This window comes from Zootoca vivipara, chromosome 4, assembly GCF_965207765.1.
Source record: "Zootoca vivipara chromosome 4, rZooViv2.hap1.1, whole genome shotgun sequence".
In the NCBI taxonomy this organism is placed as follows: Eukaryota; Metazoa; Chordata; class Lepidosauria; order Squamata; family Lacertidae; genus Zootoca; species Zootoca vivipara.
The window spans coordinates 47,590,867-47,608,359 of record NC_142587.1 but is presented as its reverse complement, the minus strand read 5'-3'; the positions used below and the strand labels follow the sequence as shown (position 1 = coordinate 47,608,359).

The following is a 17,493-nucleotide window of genomic DNA, read 5'->3' as shown; positions in this document are numbered from 1 at the left end:
CTCTAGAATGCCTTCTCAATCACAAGGTGCACTGCAAGTCTGTCTTGCTTTGGGCTAAGCCTTCCATAGTATGAAACAGGTTGCTTCTCAGTCCTAATCATTTCAAAGTTGTTGGCAAAAAACAGATAAGAATAAGATAAGAGTGAATGTGGTGTAGTGGTTAGAATGTTGGACTAGGAGCAGGGAGACAAGGGTTCAAATCCCCTAATCAGGGCTGCCAGGCCTCCACATTTGGCTCACCATGCCATTCTTGCCAAACCACAACCACCAGCCAAGACCCTTTCACAGTAGGGATTGTATTGTATTTACACTGCAGAAGGTACATTTCCTGCACATAACTAAGAAGTTTTTTTCTAGTTCCCGGAAAGGAGTCTGTGTACTAAGTGAAAGCAAATAATTAGATGTCAAAGCATACAGCAAATGTACAAATACATTCATATAAAAATGTAAACAGATGTACATTACTCATGAAGAAGTAAAACTTCCTAAGCAGATGGCAGAAGTATTTACGATGGCAAAGTTCTTTCCTGGTAAATGCTTAGACCCTTAGAAGTAAAACTTCCTAAGCAGATGGCAGAAGTATTTACGATGGCAAAGTTCTTTCCTGGTAAATGCTTAGACCCACCAGTGGAAACTTCTGCACTCATTCATTGAAGAAAACTTGTTCAAATGTAAGTGCCAGCAACAATGACCAAAACTTGATCCCTCAAAACAAGTTTTCATTTGCCTTTTCTGGGCTAGTTGTAGTACATAGCATTCCAAAAGAGCCCATTTAATTGCAGCACAGGAGAAAGAGAAGATTTCCTGCATACTGTGAAGTAGTCTCCCTTAAAAGGGAGCACAAGACACCTGAACAAAAACCACCAGATTCCATAGAGAGAGAAGTTCCTGTAGCAGGTAAAGCCACTTTACACTGAGCAGAAACAGTTTTGTGCTGCAGCTACCAAAACTTCTTACACTAACTGTGGAGATTGCAGAAGCAGAAGCCATTTGGGTCCTTCTGACCACAGCAGTTCCTTCTCTCCCTTGTCTCTTCCTTTTGTGAGCTATCTTTATAGGGAGGCTGAGATGTAGTGCTGTCTTCTAATGCCAAGGTTAGAGAGGTGTCCCATATCCTAACACTAATCTGTGTGCTCACCTGCCAAAAGATGGCTGCTGGTGGATTTGAAGGCAGAGTAATTTAAGGAGGCCCAGTTTGAAAAGTTTTAATCACACATATAATATCCCTTTAGAAAAAGCATGTTTAGCTTTTACTGCAGTTTTACATAAGAAGAATCCAGAGTGCTTTGATTTCCAATATAATCTATGCTGGTTGCTATAGCCCTCTCTCTTGCAGGCTGCTATTAGAGTGTGAACTGCTCTTGTGTTCCTCTTGTGCTTGTTAGTGAAGAGCTCGGGAAAATACTAATTCCACACATTGATTCTAACCTCTTTATTACTGCAGCTATGCTGCTGAGCTTGGCTTGAGGAAAGGTTGAAATTGGGACATCACCATTGGCTATGAATTCATGTTCTCAAGCCTCTTTGATGCTGCAGCCAACTGTCAACTCAATGTTTTTGCTTCCCCCCTTTATCTCCTCCTACCTTTTATTATTCCTATTCTTGGGTAGTCTTCTTCCTTCTGCTTCATTCACTTCAAATGCCATTTTCCCAGTAATTTCTCTGTAGCTGACCACTTTCCATACCACTTTTAATCAATGTTTCTTCAGTTCTTGCAATGCTGCTTCTCTAGCTATCTTCTTTCCTCCTCCATCCCCATACTGTGTGGGCTTGCTGAACTTTCTTACACCTACCAGGTCATCTTTCAGCAAATATTGTTTCTAACATCTTTGAAATTATTCTTAACAGTGTTAGGAATAGGAAAATTTCACTGCTCATGCCAAAAGCCTCAACATTGTCTTCTAAATTCAACCTACGTATTGAACTTATCCCTTGATACATTCTGCCTCTGTCAGTATCTCTACAGCTTTCCATGTGCCCCCCAACATGTGTTTTGCTTATGTGGTCAATCTGTTTGAGCTTTCTGCCCTCCATTGTTCCGGTCTTCAGGATTCCTCATTGGCTTGAGCTCCTTTCCCCCCCTATGACTATAGAGAGCAGGCATACAGATTGTAATGGCTATTGGAAATGTTATTCTCCCATTTCTGCATCCCCATATAATTGCATGAATTATTATTTTTTCCTTTCATGAATAACTTCCTAGCCAATAATGGGAAGTTAATGAGAATAAGTCTAAACTTTTTTGCCATCTGCCTGAGAGGGAAACGTTCAATAGGCAGCGAGTGTTTTGTATATTTCAATAAAATACAAAATGTGCATGACTTTTTATCATTTGACTTTGCTTTGCTTAGTGGCTGCTAATTAGGGGGCTTGCCATTAATATTGCCTTGCTACTGTACACTACTTCTTTACTATATCTCTGGAGAATTCATTAAAAGTTTCATGGTAGCAATCGCCAAAATGGATAGAGACCCGGTGTTGTGCAGGATGCAGTTGTTGTAAAAAGTTGCTGTAATAATCAGGTCAAGTTAGCCCTTTTCAGATAACAAATTGAGGATATACATTCACATACATGGAAGGAAGTGGGATCACAAGTTTTGTCCCTGACCCTGTTCATTCAAGATCATCATCATGTATTTATTTATATGCTGTCTTTCCACAGTAAACTATGCTCAATGTGTCTCACAGCATCAAAATGTTTCACATAAATCAGTAGCTTTTACAGTACATAAAAATCAAATAGTCATATAAGCAATGAACTAATGAAAACATTTCATATTAACAAATATACATTAAAATTGAACAAGTCAAGAGTAACCCAGATTAGCAGCAAAAACAAACAAACCTTTTGCTGACTCTTCTTTCCTGTGGCTAATTCTTATGGCTTTGATTGGTTACTGTTCTGTTTATGAAAACTAATAAAAAATATTTACAAAAACCAGAATGAAATCCAAAATGAAAACTTGCCCCAGCAACAGTTCCAGAGCAATAGCCCACCCCCAATGGTCTGTAGATATCGTGAGCCGCAGAAGCAGACTTTGTAACTGGGGGCAGTCAAAGCCCCATGTGGAGATGGCCCAGACGAGCAAGGAGCCAGTCTTGCAGGACTCAGTGAGGTAACTCCTATGCATGTACCAGGATGCATGTATGATCTCCAGATGATTGGGAATGCTGAAAAACAGAATCTAATCAGAACTTGAACAAATGTGCATAGGTCATGGTTGGAGCCTACCACTATTATGCAGCTCTCATCATTCTCTTTCCACCTTTGTATGATCATATCCCCAGTTTGTTATTAGAAAAGGGCTCCTGTATATCACTAATGAACAGCCTTTATTGACCCCTCCTGTGGAAAATCTAAACAGTTAAAAACCCTCAGGTCCCTGGTTCATCCTTGTATTTATTAATCCTTGTATTTATTAATCATAACTGGAAACCAATCTCTAGTAATACACAAAGAAGGTCTCCTAGACACGCTTTGAGATAAAACTATCTACCTCAAACCTGTACTTTTCCCACAGTTGCATCGAATTTACAGATTTCCTTTTAGCAGTGAGAGGCATTTAGATATTGATATTGCTGTATTCTCTAGTCAGCTTTTAAAATGCCTGCAGCAAATGAGGATTACCTTGTCAATATACGTATTCTATTGCCATTGGAAAATTGATAGGCTGAGAGCTAAATATTTATTTAGGTAACCTTAACTAGATTAGAATATTAATCAACAACCTTCTCAAAAACTGTCTTTATTTATCCAGCTTACAAAAAATTTGGAAGCTGTCACTTATTGCCTTTATGCATTGGGGTTATTAAGAAATAAACTATTACACAACTTTCCAAAGACATCTGAAGGCTGTCCTGTATCAGGAAGTTTTTGGTTTTTTTAATGTATGATGGTTTGCTGTGTTATTATGTTGGAAACTGCCCAGAGTGGCTGGGGCAACCCAGTCAGATGAGTGGGGTATAAGTAATAAATTATTATCTAACTATTATTCTGAACCCAGCAAGCAGAATCCTAAAGGGAAAAAGGCAGGTGAGGTTGAAGAGGAGAGTAGGGAAGTGGAGGTTTTGATGATACCATGTCTACTAAATTCTGCAAGGGGGGAAATTTAGCTTACAGTAAACTGAAAGCTAAGGAGCATCGCAAGAAAATTTCTCAAGTTTTTAGAAGTCAGAAGTAGACTGTGCTCACAAGATGCTAAAGGAATTCTCAACGTACTCCCTGATCTGTTGTGATGATAAATTACTATGCTTGCTAATGTTATTAAATTGGGTGCATCATGGAATGATCCTGACTCTTGAGATGGCTTTTAGGAGGATTGTGGTTGGTTGCTTAACCTTTTCAAGCTACTCATCAATTGCAAGTATTGGATAAATCTGTGGGATTCCACAAGGAATCTTGATGTGACTCTAAGATCCTGTGAAGGAAATGTTGCCCTGGTTGGTAAGTTTGGCAGAGATGTTAAAAGTTTGCCTGGGGCTCATAAAGTCATTGGCAATTGTGATTTGGAGTTACTGCTGCTCAACCATGTTCTCACACTGGACCACACCTTTATGTCATCACTCCTGTTTTGTTTACTGTGTTTTATTTACTGTTGTAATCTTTTCTGGATTCAGCACCTTTCTCTTGTCTATCAAGAAGCTTTCATCAGTTTAAAAAGCAAGATTTTCTTTTTCTTTTTTTGGCAGAATACTAGATTAAGATCCTCAGTGACATTCCTATTTATTCAGCTCACAGAGTTTTAAATGAACCCAGAGTTTCAAAGGATCAAGCATATAATGCCCTTACTTGGCTTATCTTTGCATGTTAGCAATGTACTCTGGGTGGAGGAGCAGTAGTAAAATGATGAATGACTTGCTTCTCTCTCTCTCTCTCTCTCTCTCTCTCTCTCTCTCTCTCTCTCTCTCTCTCTCTCTCTCTCTCTCTCTCTCTCTCTCTGCTTCTTTACCATATAACAAAGAAAGTTGCACACCTATTCCAGGAGAAGATACCTGTGTCCCAGATGTGGGGAGCAGGGGTGCCATCTTGGATCCCCCCCCCCGCATAATCACAAGACACAGCACATGCACACCATTGGAATGGCAATGCTCCTCAACTGGGGTGCGGCGGCGGTGAAGGGACCTTGGTCCCTAGAAGTTGGCTCCTATGGTGCGGAGAGTTCACACAAATGTCCATTCTGATTAAGGTTGGCTGCATACATTGCAGCATGGAGGAGGAGGGCATATGAGCAACTTCTGTTTCTTGCATTTTCAGCGTAACACTGGAAATACGATGTGCAGAAGAACTACGGAGAACCATGGGGTGTGAGCTATTTTTTGTAAACTGCTTTGTGATTTTTTATTATATTTATATTGTTTGTTCCACAAATATTTATATACCGCTTGATTGTTCTACAGTCAAGTGGTATATAAATATTATGAAATTATATTTTACCTGATAAGCTGTGTTACTGAAGTCTTGAAAATTTTGTCTGTGGAATGGACTCATAAGATGTAGGGTGATTTTTTATAAAATTGGTCATCTTTCAGAAATGCTCAATGCCTCGAGCTCTTACAGTCTAATGCATACCATCTGCTTCCGGTACATACTTTATATATTTTCAGCCACCCATAGCCAATGAGCTTCAAGGATGAGCTGGATAAATTAAGTATCCAAATTTGCCACCTTCATCTTTTCTGCAGCTCTCACAGCAACATACCTGGCTCTTAGAGAGCCTTATAAATGTAGTGCTAATATCTAGCATTAAAGCAGCAATGCCACACATATATAACTTAGGAATGAGCCTCACTGAGCACATGCAATAGAAAATGGAAATACATTGAGACAGAAAGGTTTGTCTATCCCTAGACTGTGGCCCATGGATTTTCAGGATACTGGATATATTGGGCGTGGGGAATGGTAAGCCACAGCATGTTGTACCACTATATATATATATATATATATATATAGAGAGAGAGAGAGAGAGAGAGAGAGAGAGAGAGAGAGAGAGAGAGAGAGTATTTACAGTGTGCAACTGATATAATAGGTCATATTGGTATATTGGTTAAGGCTGCTGCTGTTTGTCCACCACTGCCAGACAAAATGAGTTTTCATCAGCAGAAAAAATAGCATGTTGCACGGTCTTGAAGTATTTGTGATCTGTAGCAGAGCTGGAAGAAGCCCAGACACCTGATGCCCAGGAATTTGATGCCATGTTGAGTTCTCTGTAAAGTTAATTCCTAAAAATTTTATGTTAGTGCCTAAGGAATCTGAAATATTTTGTCAAGCTTCCTTGTAAGTATCATTTACAAACCTCCAGGGAGCCTCCTATTGATAACCAAGGATAAAGGTAGCTACTTAATTACGTTTATCAGCAATTAAAACTAGTTTGAGTCTGTCTTTATGGGCATGCCAGTGGTTTTGCCTTTGGGAACTCGCTCTAGAGTGTTGTGCCAGCCACCCACCTCTTCAGGCCTGCTCATACTAGTATTATCTGGCAGAGTGATTAAAAGTGCCTTGGACAGGAATTTCCCTGGCTACATTTAATTCAATCCAAAACTTAATTTATGGAGCACTTTATTAATTAGTGTGAGTCAAGTGACCATCAGCTGTTAGGAGTGTGTATGACCAAAACAGTCACAGGGTTTCAGCTATTTAAGAGCTGGAATCATTACAAAAATCATAGATCCTTTCTTAAGGTATGCAGGCTCTTAGTTCAGTATGTAACAGTAGCAAATCAAGTTTGCAAGAATGTGCTTTAATTAGGCACCCAGGTTTCAACTGGTAGCTCACTTCTGTGATAACACAAAGTTGTACAAAAATGTCATCTTGTTTTGGAAGGCGGGGGGAAGCTACATCTATGATTCATGCAATCTGCCCCCAATACTAGTCTAGATGAGTGTTATGTTATGCATTTTCCACACAGTAATCTGTTTAGCTGAATTCCTGAACTAAGAAACAAAATTTCCTAAATATTGCATAATGCAAGTATAAAAGGAGTTAATGCTTCAAATGTGCTTCTTCATCTAAGTAACATAACCTTACTCCTGCCAAGTGCATGTAGAAGAACAAGGTGTGGAGTTTGCACATGTGCCTGGCTGTGCACAATGAAAGCAAAGAGTGGGTGGGTTCATGTCCCCCTCCCTCAGCTGCAGGGTAAGCACGTAGCTGCAATGCCTGGCGTGGGAAGGAAAAAACCTCCATGTCCCCAATTGGCAGCAGGAGCCCAGGGTTTACTGGCCACTGTGGATGTTGCAGCCTTCCATTTTACAAGCTCTCCCATCAACATTACCTCCTTCCTTACAACCATAAAATCATTATGGAAGCTAAGATGACGAATAAACAAAGAATAGAGAGGTGGGCAGAATCTCACAGAGATTTGATACATTTCTTGTATAGGTGTATATATACACCTTTTTAACGTTTTACATTTCTTGTAAAGGTGTATATATACACCTTTTTAACGTTTACAAAACCTAATATTTACCCTTTGCTTCACACACTTGAGGCTGAATTACAAATAAAATCTGGGTGGCAGCTTGTTTGGAATCTGGCAGGTGGCAACCGTATACTCTTGCTTAGCTGACCTACATAATGAAAGTTACAGGTAGGTAGCCGTGTTGGTCTGATGTAGTCGAAACAAAATTTAAAAAATTCCTTCCAGTAGCACCTTAGAGACCAACTAAGTTTGTCATTGGTATGAGCGTTCGTGTGCATGCACGCTTCTTCAGATACGTAATGAAAACTCGTGTAACGTAGTGGCTAAGGGCACAGCTAGATATAATGCTGGGAGTGAAGTAATAACCAGGGTCATATCTAGTTAGGACTAGGGGGTAGTGGGGGAGGGGGCTAATCATTTCTTCCTAAGGGCTTTCCAAATAAAATTCCCCTATGTGGCAAAACATACAGGTGCCCTTAAGACAAATAGCAGCTTGGGAAGCGTATGGCGGTGGGGAATAAATGTCCCCCATCCACCCAGCGCTGTAGTTCCCCTGGATGCTGTTCAACTTACTTTTTTTTTAAGGTGACTTAATTATCACTTGCTCAATACCACATTTAGCTCTGGATGTGTACCCCAGCCACAAACTCACTAACTGCCCTTGGGCTCACTGTTATTTTTGCCTCTGGTCCCAGTCTATAATATGAGGGCGGTAAGTGACCTGCTTCACAGGGTTGTTGTGAAGTTCTGTAAGACTTCTAAGGTGTTTGCCATTCATAGTGATCACAAGCTTTGCTAGAGGCCCAAAGTATATAAGTACAGCTCATGCGCAAGCAGCGGCTTGTCCACTTCAGTGGCGGCGGCCGGGGGGGGGGAGCTTTGCTCGTGCAATAGGGTTGCATAGAGAGCTGGCAGTGAGAAGTAGTGGGAATATGGTGGGTTGGCAGACACTTCGGGTGCAACAGTTTTATTCATTCAAGAAGCCAGTACTGTAAAGTAGTTTTGGAGCCATCATAATTACAATTAATTGCAGCAGATTGCCCTTCCAAATGAACTTAAAATTTAATTCCAAAGTTTAAGTGTGTCTGTTTGCTGTATTTACTTAAGGCAGTTCAAGCAGGAAACTGTGTTCTCCCTGTTTTTCTTTATGTGTGTGTACATAATTCATACATTTTAATTGTTTCCACCACCACCCCAGATTTTTTTTTAAAAAAAAAAACACCTGATGTGTGCACCAGTCTAATGCACATTTGATTGATCAGTTTCAAGAACATTAAATCATACCAGGCAAACTTGTGCTTTGATTCAGGCTAGAACAGGCCTGAGTGTGTTGGGATGTGACTCACAAGCCCTTGAGTCAGCTGCCTTTGTGTTGTTGCACAATAATGATGTTGTATTTTGCTTAATATTTATTTGACCTTCTCTTGGGTGCAGTCTCCTTCTGTTAATGAGACATATTATTAGCTTAAAAAGGAGCCAATTAAGGGGTGCTCTAAATTTGATTTTTTCTCTCTGTCTCATTTAAGCTTATGCACATTTTTTCCAACTTTGAATAGTGTTTTTTCAGCTCTTGTTAGAACAGCAGCAGGAAATATTTGCTTGAATCTCAACTATTTAGCCAGGTTTGAAGATTTTTGTGTATCATGATGTAGTGAATCTTAAACACTTGCTCTATTAGGCCTGACCAGGCACACAATCCTGTTCATTTATTACAGTGGGGACTTATATACAGGAAAATGAGCGAGTGTGTGAGTCTTTTAAAATAATTTTATTTGGTGACCTACTTTTTATTCCATTGGATGCTCCTATTGGTTCAACAATATGAATTATCCTATGGCTATAACTTTACAGTACTAAGTAACTACTTAGTGAATCTGACTAGCTTCACTAAGTAACTACTCAAATCTGACTAGTGCAAATTATAATGCAGACCCAAAGCATCATAAAGGCATTGTGAGAACAAGCTGCTGCACTAGATGTTGGTAGCTTCTTCCTATGTTCTTATGCAGAGAGTAGACATTAAGGGTTTCAGATAAAACACATTATGGGCACAATCCAGTCAAATTTAAGCACTTGCAAAACTCCCCATCTTAAACCAATGAATGAAATAGAGAATGAGTATCCACTCTTTAGTTGTCTTGTTTTTAACTTAGCTGGTTCATCAGCTGCTAAAAGTTAGAACAGTAGCAACATCCATTATAAAAACAAATACTGCCACATTCAATCTTCTATTTGTGAATGTGAAAATGTGGAAGCGGCAAATGATAGGAAAGAAATTTGGAAGGTTAGAATTTTTTAGTTTGTGTAGGGAATCCCCTTGGGTAAATAACCGTAGGTTAGATTATAGAATGTAGATAATATTTCTAAACTCTTATTACTGATTTTGAAAGCTTTCTACAACACTAGTAATTGCAAGTGCTAAATTGCATAACTTTATTAAATATCTTTTAAAAACTAAGTACGATCTGCCTTAGAAAGTGCTTGGAAATTACTTCAGGTGATGTGTACACAGTTGATTACTATGCAGTATATTCAATGAGTGGTTTGTTTAAAAGGAAATGTAGCTTAATCTTAAAGTAGTTGCCCCTCTTTCACCCCTTCCCTTTCCACTGCATTGTTTATATTATATTGATATTTTGGTCTAATATAGTGCTATGTTGCGATTACCCTTGAACAATTGTAAGAACAAACACTAGGATTTGTATCTTGCAAAACAGGTAACAGTTATATATATGGCTGGTGGGTTTCTGATGACATTTCCTTTCTATACATCACTGAAACATGATAATTTGGTATAAGAACTATTTCTTACTATGACGTGTTATGGATTTCCTTATATGGAGGAGATGTTAAGACATCCAGATGTGCTTCCTAAAGGATCTAGTCAAAGTTACCTAACTTAGCAAGCCTTATTGCAATGCCTGAGTGTGAGGGAATGTGTAATTCTTTAAAAAAAAACTTGTGGAGTGGTGGGCTTGAGGTTTGTGTTTAGTTTTTGTTTCTCTTACAAAGATATAATATCTAGATAATTACTTCTTGTTCTTTTTCCACAGGATTGCCGTAATGGTGGAGGTGCTGTTGGTCCAGAAATTTTAGTTGCTCATCAGTCGCTCAGTAGTCAGTGTAGATTCTGTTTTCTCAATCAGCAGCTACATCTGGCTACTGGGTCTCTGAAGACATCTTGTGGCATCTCTTCACTGATGACTATTTAGATACCTTGAACTCCTATTACTTTTCCATGATACAAAATAAAATTATTCAGTAATGTCCAGAGCTACCCTGTTTCTCATATTTTAAGACATACCCATAAAATAAGCCATAGCAGGATTTTTAAGCATTCAAGGAATATAAGCCATACCCCGAAAATAAGACATAATGATAGGCGCAGCAGCAATGCCGGCCGCGGCAGGAGGAGGAGGAAAAAAATAAGACATCCCTTGAAAATAAGCCATAGTGTGTTTTTTTGAGGAAAAAATAAATATAAGACATGTCTTATAATATGAGAAACACGGTATGTCTAGAAATGGTTTTCAATAAAATTATCCCACTTTCTAGTGAAATGCCTTTATGTTTCTGATTGAATTTAAGGAGGCCTCTCACGTAGAGGCCTATAATTTTATTATAGAAACGACCACTATTTACAATAAACAGTAGCTAATTCTAGACAAAATGCACAGCAACCAGCTGCTGTCTCTAACAATAATCACAGTCTGTTGTTCAAATCTCATACAGTCAAGCAGGAATACTTTGTATATATAAAAATTTTTATTGGTTTTTGCACATATTTTCCGAACATAACATCCCATCTTATACAATATAACAAACCCTTGGCTATCACAGCCTAGGACTTCTGTCAACCTCGACTAATGGTTTTCTAACTTTCTTTTTGATTTTGCATTTTATTTGCTATAAAATCCAAATCCTAAATAAACTCCTCCTTACTCCTTTTTTGCAATAATTCATTTGGTTCTCCTTACAAAACTTCTTGCAACCCTACAAGCGATGTCAATTGATTACAATTGTCTTTCAAATATACCATAAATTTCTTCCAATCTTTCAGGAAAGTCTGGTCCTGCGCAGTCCATCAGTTTCATCTGCCAAGCAGGAATGCTTTGTAACAATATGTTTCTCCAAATGAACTTGGATAAGACTTTGCAACTGTGTTGTTCTTTTTCATTTCAGAAGCAAAATGTACAGTATATTTGTTTGAGACATGTAATAATGTAATCTGGCTCACACATATATTGGGCACACTTGCTAAAATGTGGCAATTGAGCCTGTGCACAGCAGCTTCAGGAGGTTCCCAGCAGGGCTCTGTTGAATGGGAAGCCATGGGGCATTGAATGGGAAGCCACAGCAGACTGGATTGTGAGCATAGTGATATCCACTATTTTTAGTAGTAGTTCACTGATCCCCTCCATATGCTATTTGGATGGGCACCATCAATTTTAGTGCTGTATATACGTAACATATCAAAGAAGAGCAGCCAGTCTTGGGGCCTGAACCTGGCATACAATGTAGAATTCTGTGTTTGTTAATCAACAGCTACATTGTCTGCTGGGTTTCAGGCTACTTGGAAATTGCAAAGCAAATTTGTATCTGACACCTTCATTCTGCATTCTACTGCCTATTTATCATTGTGAAATAAAGTTGAGTTGTATGTGAAAAATGTCATGTTGCAATTACTTCTCCTGTGAAACCATTTAAAGCCTTTCATTCATTGGTGTTCTTTTAATCTTCGTAACTTTCTCTTGAAATTAAACGTTTCAAGCTATGTAGTGTATTTTAAAAGATAACTTTTTTGAGTTAGTGCTGTTACATTTTCTGGATAAAAAGAAGAGCAAACTATAAAGGGGCATTTAACATAGTCCAGTGAGATCAGTTTTTTTAATACTGAGAACATATCAAAATGGCCTTTAACTCTACACATGTAGGAAGGACACTGTTACAGCACAGTCTTCCATGATTTCTTTTATCATTTTAGAATGCATAACTGAATGCTTTTCTGCATCAGAACTAATGCATCAGTGAGGAGGCAAAGCTAGAATGCAGGCTACATTTCTTAAGAAAGGGAGTCTTTGACATGGAGAACTACAGTGGTACCTCGGGTTACAAATGCTTCAGGTTACAAACTCCGCTAACCCAGAAATAGTACCTCAGGTTAAGAACTTTGCTTCAGGGTGAGAACAGAAATCATGCTCTGGCGGCGCGGCGGCAGCAGGAGGCCCCATGAGCTAAAATGGTGCTTCAGGTTAAGAACAGTTTCAGGTTAAGAACAGACCTCTGGAACGAATTAAGTTCTTAACCAGAGGTACCACTGTACTCAGTTAAGTCATTTCCCTCACCTGCATTCTGAAGTGGTGCAGTCTGTCTAGGGCTATATCTCATAATTCTTATGAATGTGTAGGTCTGCTCTTGGAATCAAATTTCAGAATCAATATAAAACTCTTGAGTTCCACTATGTTCCCAAGACCTATATTCTAACGGTATATCATTGTGTGTAGTGGATTTCTGTTTTGACATTTTGTTTCTTCCCCTTCAGAAAATGTAAGCTAAAAATCCACAATTATATGACTAGCAATAGCTTGATCCTGTGAGCCACACTGCCATGGAAAATGTGTTCCAAGTGGGGATCTCAAGAAGTGTGGAAGGCAAACAGTCACAGAAACATGAATTGTTAGGCTGATGATAGACAATAGTTTGATGATGCTGTGCAGTTTGTGCCATATGATCACACAGATGATCATGGTAGGGGTGGTGAAATTTGGGTAATCTCATGGAGATTGCAGAGTGGCATCTAAAATGCCACATAATGGACTTATCGTCACATAACTTCATATGCCTCATATTCATAGCAGCCTGTTAATAAAAGAATGATGAATAAGCAACATGACAGCAAAACATTCTCAATTGGCCAAGCACAAAATGTTGCAGTAGTTACCTGGGTGCAAGCCATACAGCATGCCATCTCAGCAGACCAGATTGATAGAATCTAGGTGTAAACATATTTAGGTAGTTATTATTATATATGCATTTTGTTGTCATTGGAAAACTGCACTGCAAAATTTGGAGAAGCACAGGGTTTGAAGGAGGGTTGTGTTTCGGTCTTGATTAACATATGAGCTGAACAAATTTCTCCATCCCTAAATTATGCATTATACTGTAGCCCTGTGTAACATTCCTGCAACCACCCTTTACTGTTGCAAAGTGCCCAAAAGCAGTGAAGAAAGTCTACTACATTTCTTTCTGTAGTAGCTACTTTCCTACAGAAGCTTCCCTAGCTGCAATCCTCCTACCAATAATGTTCTGGAGATTTGTGTATTTAGCAGATCTAGAACCCTGTTTCAGGAAAGGTGGCTACAAGGGTTTCAGGGGAAAGTGGTCTCTAAGAGAGCTGGGGAAAGTACTCCCTCTTGTGCCTTCTCTGCCAAAAAGTGCTCTCTCCTGTGAGTGGTTTGCCATAGAGCAAAGACCATTGGGCTAACAGCTGAGATTAGAGGGGGTTGGTGATCATGGGCCCTTGGGAGCAGCTGCTGTCCAGCAAGCATACTTTGCCCCATTCATAGTGATCAACACTACATAAACTCATGTCAGTGCTACTGTTAGCAATGAGTCACCTCCCTCAGCAGTTTCACTTCCCCACCACATTTCGGTTGCACAAATGGTGTTGAAATATCCATTGTTGGCATGCGGTTCAGGTTCCTGAATTGTCCTTAAATCATGCTGCTTGTGTTTGTCAAGAAGAATGCTATAAGAGTTGCTACTGCTAATTGTGATAGGTTTTGTCAGCCAGCGAAGAGATTCCTGGGTGATGGGAAGTCACTACTTAATTTATTATACACAACACACTACTGTGCCCTGCTGGTGGTGTTTCTAGGGCAACTGGCTTGTCACTATTGAATACAGTGCAGGCCGATGGCCCCCATCTGGTCCAGTATCCTGTTCTCGCAGTAGCCAACCAAATGCTTACAAGCAACCTGAACGCAGGACCAAAGCACAAGAGCACTCTCTCCCTCCGGTAGTTTTCAGCAACTGGTATTCAGAAGCATGCTGCCTCCAACTGTAAAGGCAGAGCATAGCCATTGTGGCCAGTAGCCATTGATAGACGAATTCATGGATCCAAAGACGAATTCTTTTAATGCCACCCAAATTGGTGGCAATCACTGTGGAGCCAATTCCATAGTTTAATTATGCATTGCATGAAGAAGTCCTTTATTTTCCTCATCCTGAATCCTCTGACGTTCAGCTTCATTGGATGTCAGTGAGTTCTAGTGTTATGCATAATTTTATATACTTCTATCATGTCACATTTTACTCACCTATTCTCTGAACCCCCAAAGTTCCAAATGCTACAACCTTTCTTCACAGAGGGATTGCTCCTTAATTATTCCATTTGCCCTTTTCTGAACCTTTTTCCAGCTCTATAATATCCCTTTTGAAGTGAGGCTACCAAAACTGTAAAAAGTATTCCAGATGCTGTCACATTTGGCAGTTTTATTTTCAACTCCTTTCCAAATTATCCCTAGCACAGGGATCATTTGCCTTTCTCACAGCTCCCACACATTGGGTTGGCATATTATTTCAGCTATTCACTATGACCGCAAGATCTTGTTCCTGGTCAGTTACTGCCAGTTCAGACCCCATGAGCATATATGTGAAGAAAGTGTATCATTTGGCATTTTACTGCCCATTCACTCAGTTTGGAGAGGTCATTTTGGAGCTCTTTACAATCTCTTTTTGTTTTAATGACCCTGAGCAATTTAGTATCAGCAAACTTGGCCTCATCACTGCTCACCCCTAGCTCCAGATCATTTATAAACAAGTTAAAAAATACAGCACACCAATACTGATCCTTGAGGGTCTTCACTTTCTACATCTGTCCATTAGGAGAACTGTCCCTTTACTCCCATCCTCTGCTTTCTGTTTCATAACCAGTTCCTGATCCACAAGAAGACCTTTCTTCTTATCTCATGACTGCTAAGTTTACTCATGAGACTGATGTAGTTCATTGAAAGCTTTTTTAAAGTTCAAGTACACAATGCCAACCAAATCATCTTGTACTGCATCTATATGCTTGCAGACCTTGTAAAGAATTTTTGTGGGTTAGTGAAGCAGGGCTTGCATTTGCTGGTTCTGCTTCAGGAAGACTTGGTCTTTAAAAAAAATCTTGAACAATGCTTTCCACCAGTTTTCCTCGGACAGATTTCTGTATTTCACTGATGCATGCCACAAAGGGAAGAGAAGGGCACAGGAAAAAGGTTCATGCATATCGCTGCTTATAAAGCCATTTGCCAATAGTTGCATGGTCATGGTTCAGTTTTAATACAGAAATAAAGTTTTTTATATCAAATATGGGTTTCTTTTTAAATCAGATTATTTTTAAAGAAATGCTTATTATGATTGAATTGGGTTTTTTAATTTACATTTTCAAATTAAAATACATGACAATAAAATGTTAAAGGGGTTAATTTTTAATCTATTTTTTATCCACCCTGGTTAGGTGTCTGATATCTTGCTCTATTGAGTTAGAGTACTTTCAGACTATAGAATGACTTAAGGTAAAGGTAAAGGTACCCTGGCCGTTAGGTCCAGTCATGGACGACTCTGGGGTTGTGCTCTCATCTCACTCTATAGGCTGAGGGAGCTAGCGCTTGTCCGCAGACAGCTTCCGGCCAGCATAACTAAGCCGCTTCTGGCGAAACCAGAGCAGTGCATGGAAACACTGTTTACCTTCCTGCCAGAGCGGTACCCATTTATCTACTTGCACTTTGACATGCTTTTGAACTGTTCGGTGGGCAGGAGCTGGGACCGAACAACAGGAGCTCACCCCGCCGCGGGGATTCAAACCACTGACCTTCTGATCGGCAAGCCCTAGGCTCAGTGGTTTAGACCACAGCACCACCCGCATCCTATATGATGACTTAGCATTGGTTTTTTAAAAAATCACTATGTTTCATAGCCTATTTTATCAAAATCTGGGCAGGGGGGCTTGATTTACCAGTTTTAGCTTGTGAGTTTACATATAAAGGCATAGTGAAGGCAATTTCTCTCACTTGGAGAAAGAGAAGCACATGCATGAGTAATACAATTAGAACAAGTATTTTATCTTCACTAAATAGAAAGTTTTATGTAGAATCATGTGGCCTTTGTTCTTTCTGTTGCTTAGTAACACTTGCAAATGCCAGGCTCTTCTCAGTCAAGGCAAAAAGGAGTTTGGCTGCTAGCTCCAGTCATCAGTTGAAAATACTGTTCTAGAATTAAGGTCTGTCAAGGTAATGTTGCTACTTTTCAGATCAATCACTTTGAATATGACGACTATGCGTTCCCACGCAGAAGAACAAATTTTGTTTGTTTGTTTCTGCTGTTCTTCATTTATGAATTCCACATTTAATCATTCATTGGACTTAATGGATTGTTTGCTTCATATAACAGGGAGTGCTATAACTTAAAAAAGAAAAGAAAAAAGGGTTCCTTTAAATAGGAAAACTAACCATATGCACATTTTCCTCCTACGTTTCCATAGTCCAGCCTGCTCAGCTATAACTGTTACCACTGCAGCATCAGCAGCTGTAAAGGGTATCGTCTGTGCTGAGACCAGGAAATATGAGCTGCTGTTCCCTTAAGTGCACCTTCTCTGTTGCCTGAAATTCTCTTAAGCAATCTGTGTTTGAGTCCACAAAGTAATCCCTTCTTTTGGTTTGGCTTTCTTCTTGAATCATATAGAAAGACAACTCTATTTACAGCATGATCCATACTCAGAAATGTAACCCTGTGCACATAGCTTATAGCTGATTTTTAGTCCTATTAGTTTAAATGCAAGAACACCAGCTCAATTGTCTAGTGGATCACAGTCTTCGTCGTGATTTTGCCAAGTGTTCTCTGAATTATGGCTTGTTTACATAGACATAGTGACTCTACTTGCCAATAGTTGCCTGATGCTAAGAAGCCAGTTTCATTTTGTAAGGGCATGTATACTGAACACAGCTAGGTCAAAAGGCAAAGGACTCTAAAATGATTTAAACTGCCCACAGCATCACTGAAAGGTAAAGGGACCCCTGACCATTAGGTTCAGTCG

The 17,493-nt window shown here is 39.4% G+C and overlaps 1 long non-coding RNA gene across 1 annotated transcript in view; it reads left to right on the top strand.

The window, feature by feature from the left end:
• LOC118084659 (uncharacterized) overlaps window positions 1-15,768 on the top strand; it is a 37,197-nt gene extending 21,429 nt beyond the window's left edge. Inside the window, exon 2 of the long non-coding RNA XR_015949552.1 lies at window positions 10,472-15,768. This is a non-coding gene — a long non-coding RNA (uncharacterized LOC118084659). The remainder of the gene's footprint in view (window positions 1-10,471) is intronic.
• Window positions 15,769-17,493: the final 1,725 nt, after the last annotated feature.